This window comes from Eulemur rufifrons, chromosome 9 (genome assembly GCF_041146395.1).
Source record: "Eulemur rufifrons isolate Redbay chromosome 9, OSU_ERuf_1, whole genome shotgun sequence".
NCBI classification, from domain to species: domain Eukaryota; kingdom Metazoa; phylum Chordata; class Mammalia; order Primates; family Lemuridae; genus Eulemur; species Eulemur rufifrons.
Genome location: NC_090991.1, coordinates 38,948,197 through 38,956,283, shown reverse-complemented (window position 1 = coordinate 38,956,283; position 8,087 = coordinate 38,948,197).

The following is an 8,087-nucleotide window of genomic DNA, read 5'->3' as shown; positions in this document are numbered from 1 at the left end:
AGCAATATCTCATCTGTGTAAGGCAAGTCTTTTAACTCCTTTATGCCAGAATAGCCTGGTGTGTCAACAGAAATCTTCCCTAACTACTTCATAGGGTTGTTATGAAGATTATTTGAGAAAAATGAACATTATAGGCTTTTTTTTTGAGACAGGCTCTCGCTCTGTCCACCCAGGCTAAAGTATAGTGGCATCATCATAGCTCCCTGCAACCTCAAACTCCTGGGCTCAAGCCATCCTCCTGCCTCAGCCTCCCGAGTAGCTGGGAATACAGGCGTGGACCACTGCCCCCGACTAATTTTTCTTTTTTTTCTTTTCTTTTTTTTTTTTTTGTAGATACAGGGTCTTGCTCTTGCTCAGGCTTGTCTCAAACTCCTGGCCTCAAGCGATCCTCCCACCTCAGCCTCCCAAAGTGCTACACCTGGCTTTTCTAATTATACACCTTGAAACAAAATCAAGATGTTATTATTTTGCATTTTAATTTTTAATTTTTTAACTTTATATTTTGAAATAATTTCAGATTTACAAAGAACTGCAAATATGGTACCGAGTTCCTATATATTCTTCATTGAACTTTGAAAGAAAAATAAAACTTCCTGATCACGTGGTTAAGGTACCGTCTGCTAGATTGTCAATAGTAAAGTTGCTATTTTTTCCCCTTGTAACTAATAAGTATCTTGTGGGGAGATATTTTGATACGAGGCTGTCATGTTGAATCTAAGTGGCTGGTAGAACTATTGACAGAAATAGGGAAATCAGGCGTAAAGCAAGCAGGGACATAGAGCCATAGACGGATGTCTGGGGTATTGGTAGGGTGAGGAGGCATCAGTACGAAAGGGTTGGCTTCAAACGCTGAAGTGGGATGTGGCTTGTCACTAGCTCGTGGGGATAGTGCGACCGCTGGATGAGGTATTCAAGAAGATATTAGTGGCTCTGCGCAGGTTTCCCCAGAGCCCTTCGTCTCCCCTGACAGCGCCGCCTTGGAAACCGCCGGCGTCCGGCTGCACTCGTCGGGTTTCTGAGTCCGGACTATTGGCGGCAAACCACGGACTTGCGAAGAAGGAAGTCCAGGTGGCCCACCCGCGCGGCGCTGGAGGCTCACTGCGCACGCGCCGGAAGAAGGCGCGGGCGGGGCCGCGGCGCGCAGGCGCCCTAGCGCCGGTCCCTGCGGCTCGGGATGGAGGGTGAGTGAGTAAACAAGCCCGGGCCGGGCGGTGGGGCCGGGCCTCCGCACCTCGCCGCCCCGGGCTTGAGAGAGGGAGAGGCGAAGGGAATTGGGAGGAAGCCGAGGGACACACTGCCTGGCTGGCCGGGGGTAGCGGCGCGCTCCTCCCCGTTCGGAGGGCTGGGGGAACGGGGTGTCGGGGCGAGAGAGCCCCGGGCGAGGACCGCGTCTGGCCGCGAGGGCTGTGTGTCCGGGAGGGGGCGCGGCGGGGGCGGGCCCGGGGCCGGGGAATCCCGTTGGAGGGCGGGGTGGGCCGGTGGGCGGGAGCCCAGCGCGGAGAGGGGTGGTGGGCGGTGGCACCTGCGGGGGCCCTTAGCGCGGTGGACTCTCGGCGACTCGGGGCAGTGCGCGGGGAGGGCCAGGGCCGGGGCTGAGCTTGCAGTGGCTTTGGGGGATGTTGGGGAAGGGATAGCAGTAAAAACAGGGCCAGGGCGAGGTGAGCGTGGCTCCCAAGCCACGAAGTGTAAGGGGGCACTGATTCTCGCGGTCGTGCAAGTGCGGAGTGAGTGCTGCCTCACATTTTGCGCCCTCGGACCCTCACTGGCCTCACCCCAGGCGCAGCCCTAAGAGGCTTCTTCACTACAGACTTGTCTCGCTCCAGTCCCTGCCCACCCCCAGAAGTCTCCCGAGGATCAAACGATATAAATGAAAGTGCCCTGAAGCAAAGGCAAAGTGTTATATTTGGGACATGCCTGTTAGGAAATGTGGAACAAACTTTTATTTTGGTAAAAAGTGGGCTACTGAGAAATTATATCAGGAGCACGGACGGGAAGGAATGTGGAAAGAGTGAGTGCCCCTGGTGGAATATTGAGGGTGGGCTCTTGATGATGGGTGAAATGCAGGATTGTAAATAGAGTAGCCTAGGTGTGGAGCCTGGGGCTTGGCGAGGGAGGATGAGGGAAAAGAACTGAGGTAGATGAACAGCTGGCGTGTGTGCAAGGATGGCATTAAAAGTGCGGGTCTCTTTCTCCACGTTTGCTGCCAAGATACCTTTGAATAGAAAAATTCCCCCACCCAGTGCTTTTTAAGTTTAAGAAACTGGTTTTGAATGAAGTTCCAGCCTGAAAAGGTGCCAACTCTATCAGATATTTCTGTGAGAGCTTGTCTGTTTTAATCCTTGGCATCCCCAGGTTTGGCCTTGATAAAAGACCTTACTTACTTACATAGGAGAGAGTGCATGTTAGGAGGTAAGTACTTAAAAAAAAACCACATAATAGAAGAAGGTACTATCTATAAAAATATAGTAATAATACTGTCAAGGTTTATGCTTAGTGTATGTATCACAGTGTGTATCAGCTCTCTGAGGGCAGGGATGTATGTCTTCATTCACTGAGGTACCCCAAGCACCTAAAACAGTGCCCAGCACATAATACGGGCTCATTACATATTTGTGGAGTAAATAAATAGTGGGAAGATTTCTGGGACTGGGATCAGGAGATCCTGATCCTACTTTTGTCACCAACTGGCAGACTATTTATATGCTAACCACAGAACTTAATGCTAAGGCAGAGCTTTAAAACTCCCTGGAGTGGGCTGGGCATGGTGGCTCTTGCCTGTAATCCCAGCACGGTGGGAGGATCCCTGGAGCCCAGGAGTTTGAGACCAGCCTGGGTGACAGACTGAGACCCTGTCTTTAGAAAAAAAGAAAAAAACTCCCTGAAGTGTAAAAGACTTCTTCATTATGATGTTACATTAGTGCCCTTTGAAACAACACTAGAATAAGGAGCCTGGAATTAAAAATGAAATTTTACTCCCAAGAAGACTTTTATGAGAAGGAAAAAGGTGGTGAAAATGTAGTCAGACTTGTTTCTCTTATACTTGCCTTTGAAGGCCTCCTCCCCACCTGCCAATCCCCATCTTGCCAAGGCTGGACTCAAACTTATGGGTCCAAAATATCCTCTTGCCTCAGCCTCCCAAGTAGCTGAACTACAGGCATGCACCACCATGCCCAGCCTATTGTGCTGTTTTAAAAATGATTTAAATATTAATTTTATCTATTTAATTCTTGAGATATGAAACCTGGCTTCCTTAGTCTTGTAGGTAACCATTTCTGCCCTTGATTTGTGCCTTATATGAAAATGTGACAATTTATATAATTATCTCTTTTTCTGACCTTCAATTAAGTTTTAAAAGTTTCTACATTGTTCACTAGCAACTTCCCAGAAAAGGTTTGAGGTGGCAACACTAAAAACACATTACATTTCTACGTAGAATGAACTAAAGAGAAAAGAGAAAAAAAACGTGGAGAAAGCTGAAGATAATTATACCTGATAGGTTGAGATTGAGGGGGAGGGTTAAAAAAAGAAATACTACTCTTCTCCATTCTAGAAAGTCCTCTTCTTTTTTTTTTTTTTTTTTTTTTGTGTCCAGACTGTGTACATATTGGGTATTGGGTTCCTTCCTGTCTCATTTTAGTCTATCAGTCAGTGATCAATTGGGACTTTAGTTCCCCAGACCCTAAAGTTATGAGTTACTTCATGGGTAACTGGAGTTTAGTGCCTCTCCGTATGTTGTGTTCTCTGACTCACTTACCCTAATAATTTGATTCAAAATAGACTAAAAGGTCCTGTTTTATTGAATGATAATGAGCAGTCACTAAATATATTAATAGTACTGTATTAAGCTTTGTGCTAACGTAGTGCACAGAACCAGCCAAGCTAAGGCTCTAGCCTGCTAGGCGATTGCTTTAACTCTTCTAAATTAGTGTTGCACATCCTAAGAGCCAGCATCGGGTCTCATGAAAACTAATCCTACTTGGATTTCTGTCACGATTGCCTCCGGCACCCATGGCCTGATTCTCTTAATGAAGCAACACTTGAAAATATTAATGTTATAATTTTATTTTTTTATTTTGTTTTTGTTTTTTGAGACAGAGTCTTGGTCTGTCGCCTGGACTAGAGTGTCGTGGTCAGCCTAGCTCATGGCAACCGCAAATTTCGGGGCTCAAGCAATTCTCCTGCCTTAGTCTCCCGATAGCTGGGACTACAGACGTGTGCCACCATGCCTGGCTAATTTTTTTCTATTTTTGGTAGAGATGGGGTCTCACTCTTGCTCAGGCTGGTCTCGAACTCCTGAGCTTAAGCAATCCTCCCGCCTCAGCTATAATTTTATTTTAAATCAGAATTCAGGCTCACAGGTTCTTGTTAGTAAACTTCTTTCTGTGTGTATAGTGCCCAGAAGCTCAAACTATTAAGAAATGTAAATACCTTGGAGAAGTTGGAGGGTATAAATTTAAAATGTGCATAATAGATTCTAACTGAAGGATCTCTAAGGCTGTATACCACAGAGTTGATTTTAACCAGAGTGTTGATGAAATTGGTGATCACCAGAATGACTCAATTGTGTGTTACTAGACCTCTTTGTAGGAGTAGGTTCACCACTACTGTTCATGTTTCAGTTCCATTATGAATTGAAAAGGAAAGAGCAAGATGGAAAATTTAAGGATGAATCTATAGTACCATCTGCCTCCGAAACCTTACTTACCCTGCTGGTTAATAAAATTATTATTCAAGAAAAAGTAGTAAAGATGTTGAATTTACCCCTAAGACAAGAAGCTATTTCTGCAAAGGGACATCTTTATGTAGATGAAAGAATTTCATAGTTTGGAACTTTTGTATTCTGATCTTAATCTAAGCTTAAGAACATCATTTCTTAAATGTTTTATCCTCAAACAACTTCAGTAATGTTTTCTCAATTCCATCTAGTGGCAGACTAGGTTTTAACCTTTGAAGCAAATTGAGATCCAATTTTCTGGGGAAAGATCTTTTTTTTTTTTTTTTTTTTTTTGAGACAGAGTCTCACTCTGTTGCCCAGGCTAGAGTGAGTGCCGTGGCATCAGCCTAGCTCACAGCAACCTCAAACTCCTGAGCTCAAGCGATCCTCCTGTCTCAGCCTCCCAAGTAGCTGGGACTACAGGCATGCGCCACCATGCCCGGCTAATTTTTTCTATATATATATTTTAGCTGTCCATATAATTTCTTTCTATTTTTAGTAGAGATGGGGTCTCGCTCTTGCTCAGGCTGGTCTCGAACTCCTGAGCTCAAACGATCCGCCCACCTCGGCCTCCCAGAGTGCTAGGATTACAGGCGTGAGCCACCGCGCCCGGCCAAGATCTTTAAGTTTTTATAGCTTTCTTTTCTTGTGGCATATAATGTGACATATAAATAAGCTAGTTCTTATTTCTAATGATTAATCTTTTTTAAAAATAAACTTTATTTTTTAGAACAGTTTTAGATTTACAAAAAAAAATTGTAAAGCTAATGTAGGGAGTTCCCATGAACCCAACCCCACAACCAGTTTCCTTTATTATTGACATCTTTTTTTTTTTTTCTTTTTCTTAGACAGGGTCTCTCTCTGTTGCTCAGGCTAGAGTGCAGTGGAATTATCACAGCTCACTGTAGCATCTACTCCTGGGCTTAAGTGATCCTGATTCTCCTGTCTCAGCCTCCTGAGTAGCTGGGACTACAGGCACACATCACCATGGTGGTTAATTTTTTTTAAAAATTTTTTGTAGAGACAGGGTCTTGCCCGGCTGGTCTTGAACTCCTGGCCTCAAGTGATCCTACCTGCCTCGGCCTCCCAAACTGCTAGGATTATAGGCGTGAGCCACCCTGATTACTTTCTGTCACTAGTTTTGCCCTTTGTAGAATCATTCTAGTAGAACATCTTAAGGGGAATCATACAGTATCTAGTTTATTGTATCTGATTTCTTTCACTTAACATAATGCTTTTGAGATATGTTGTGCATGTATAGGAATTGTTCATCCCTTTTTATTGCTGAGTAGTAATCCATTGTATGCATATATTACATTTTGTGTCCATTAACCAATCCATTGGTATGTGTTTTGTTTCCACTTTTTGGCTATTTTAAATAAAGCTGCTGTGAACATTTGTGTACAGGTCTTTGTGAGGACATAGGATTTGACTTATCTTAGATAAATAATTAGAAATTGTATGCCAGGTTGTATGGTAAGTACACATTTAGCTTTGTTTAAAAAACTTGGCAGGCCGGGTGCGGTGGCTCACACTTGTAATCCTAGCACTCTGAGAGGCCGAGCCGGGAGGATCGCTCAAGGTCAGGAGTTCGAGACCAGTCTGAGCAAGAGCGAGACCCCGTTTCTACTAAAAATAGAAAGAAATTATCTGGACAACTAAAAATATATAGAAAAAATTAGCCGGGCATGGTGGTACATGCCTGTAGTCCCAGCGACTCGGGAGGCTGAGGCGGAAGGATTGCTTAAGCCCAGGAGTTTGAGGTTGCTGTGAGCTAGGCTGATGCCATGGCACTCTAGCCAGGGCAAAAGAGCCAGACTCTGTCTCCAAAAAAAAAAAAAACCTGGCAAACTGTTTTACACAATGGCTATATCATGCTGAATTCCCACCAGCAATGTATGAGGATTCCAGATGCTCCACATCCTCACCAACAGTTGGTATTATCAGTCTTTCTGATTTTAGCCATTCTAGTGGGTGTATAATAGTATTCCATTATGATTTTAATTTGCATTTCGCTAATGACAAAAAATGTTGAGGAACTTTTGGTATACTTATTTGCCATTCCTGTATTTTTGTGTGTGTGTGAAGTGTCTGTGCAAATTTCTGCCCATTTTTTATTGCCTATTGAACTTATTATTGAGTTATAGAAGTTGCTTATATAAAGACTTATTTACTTATTTTTAAATTTCTGGACCAAAACAGCATACATTTGAGAGTTTATCCTCAATGTATAAATGAATGTAGTGAAAGGCTCTTAAGTGGTAGCTAAGTCCTTAACTGGAATATAAGAGTAATTTTGCATGTGCAAGTACCTAAGGACTAGAACTAATGGAAATGTAAAGTATTTTTTGTGTGCCACTCCCTTTGCCTAAGATAAATGGACCCATTTCTCCAAACCTGTTCTAGTGAATGCTGAGTTTTTTATTTGTTTGCCTTTTTTTTTTTTTTTTTTTAGCTTTGGCATAATAGTTGTTGGTTAGGGTCCAGCTGCTGTGAGAACCCATCTATGGCAGTATTTCAGGTGTTTATTTTAATCGTACCTATCTGTTCCACACAGTATGTCTCGTCCTCCTCATACATTCTATGGGGACTGACCAACTGCCAAATGAACTTTTAGAGACATTGAAGATCCATTAAAAAAATAAATATTGGCTCATGGACACATGAGATTCACATATCACCTGAATTGTAAAAGGAGGAAGTGTGGCTTAGTTTACATTGTGATTGGTTAAAACTCAATGGCATTTTCGTGTGTATGTGTATATTCCTCTGGCCAAATAAAACACTGTAGTAAAATTAGAAATGGTGCTATTAATTGTTGAATTACTGTGATGTATTTACTGTCATCTCTCTTGACGGACTGTAGCAGATCACATTTCAGTTGTAACTCCTTTCTTTAATTAAAATATTCGTATTTTATGTGGCTATTTCCTCTAAGAAATCTACACAGACACACAGAAACCCTAGCAGCTGTGGCTTATGTTCTATTCCATTACTTGATCTCCATTTTTAAGTGGATGGAGCAACCTGCTCCAAGCTTACTATTTCAAAGAGAAAAATGAGTTCCAAAAAGGAATGGAAAAGGGATTGCAGTTCAAAACCATTTTTAAAAAGAGGTGGTGATCTCTTACTGAATTGTCATCTATAATATTTGGGTCATTTGGGTCTCGGTAAGGGTAGCCTAAGGTTTGTGAGGGAGGCAGTTTTGTCCTTGATTGAATCAAATTTTTTTTTTTTTTTAATTCTGGAGTGGACTAGTATTAAGCTTGTTCAGGGCAGAAATTATATGAGCAACCACTTAATGTTACATGTGAGTGTGGTGTATGTTGTTAAATATACAATTTTACCATTCAAAAAGAGTCCCTCTTTTGGT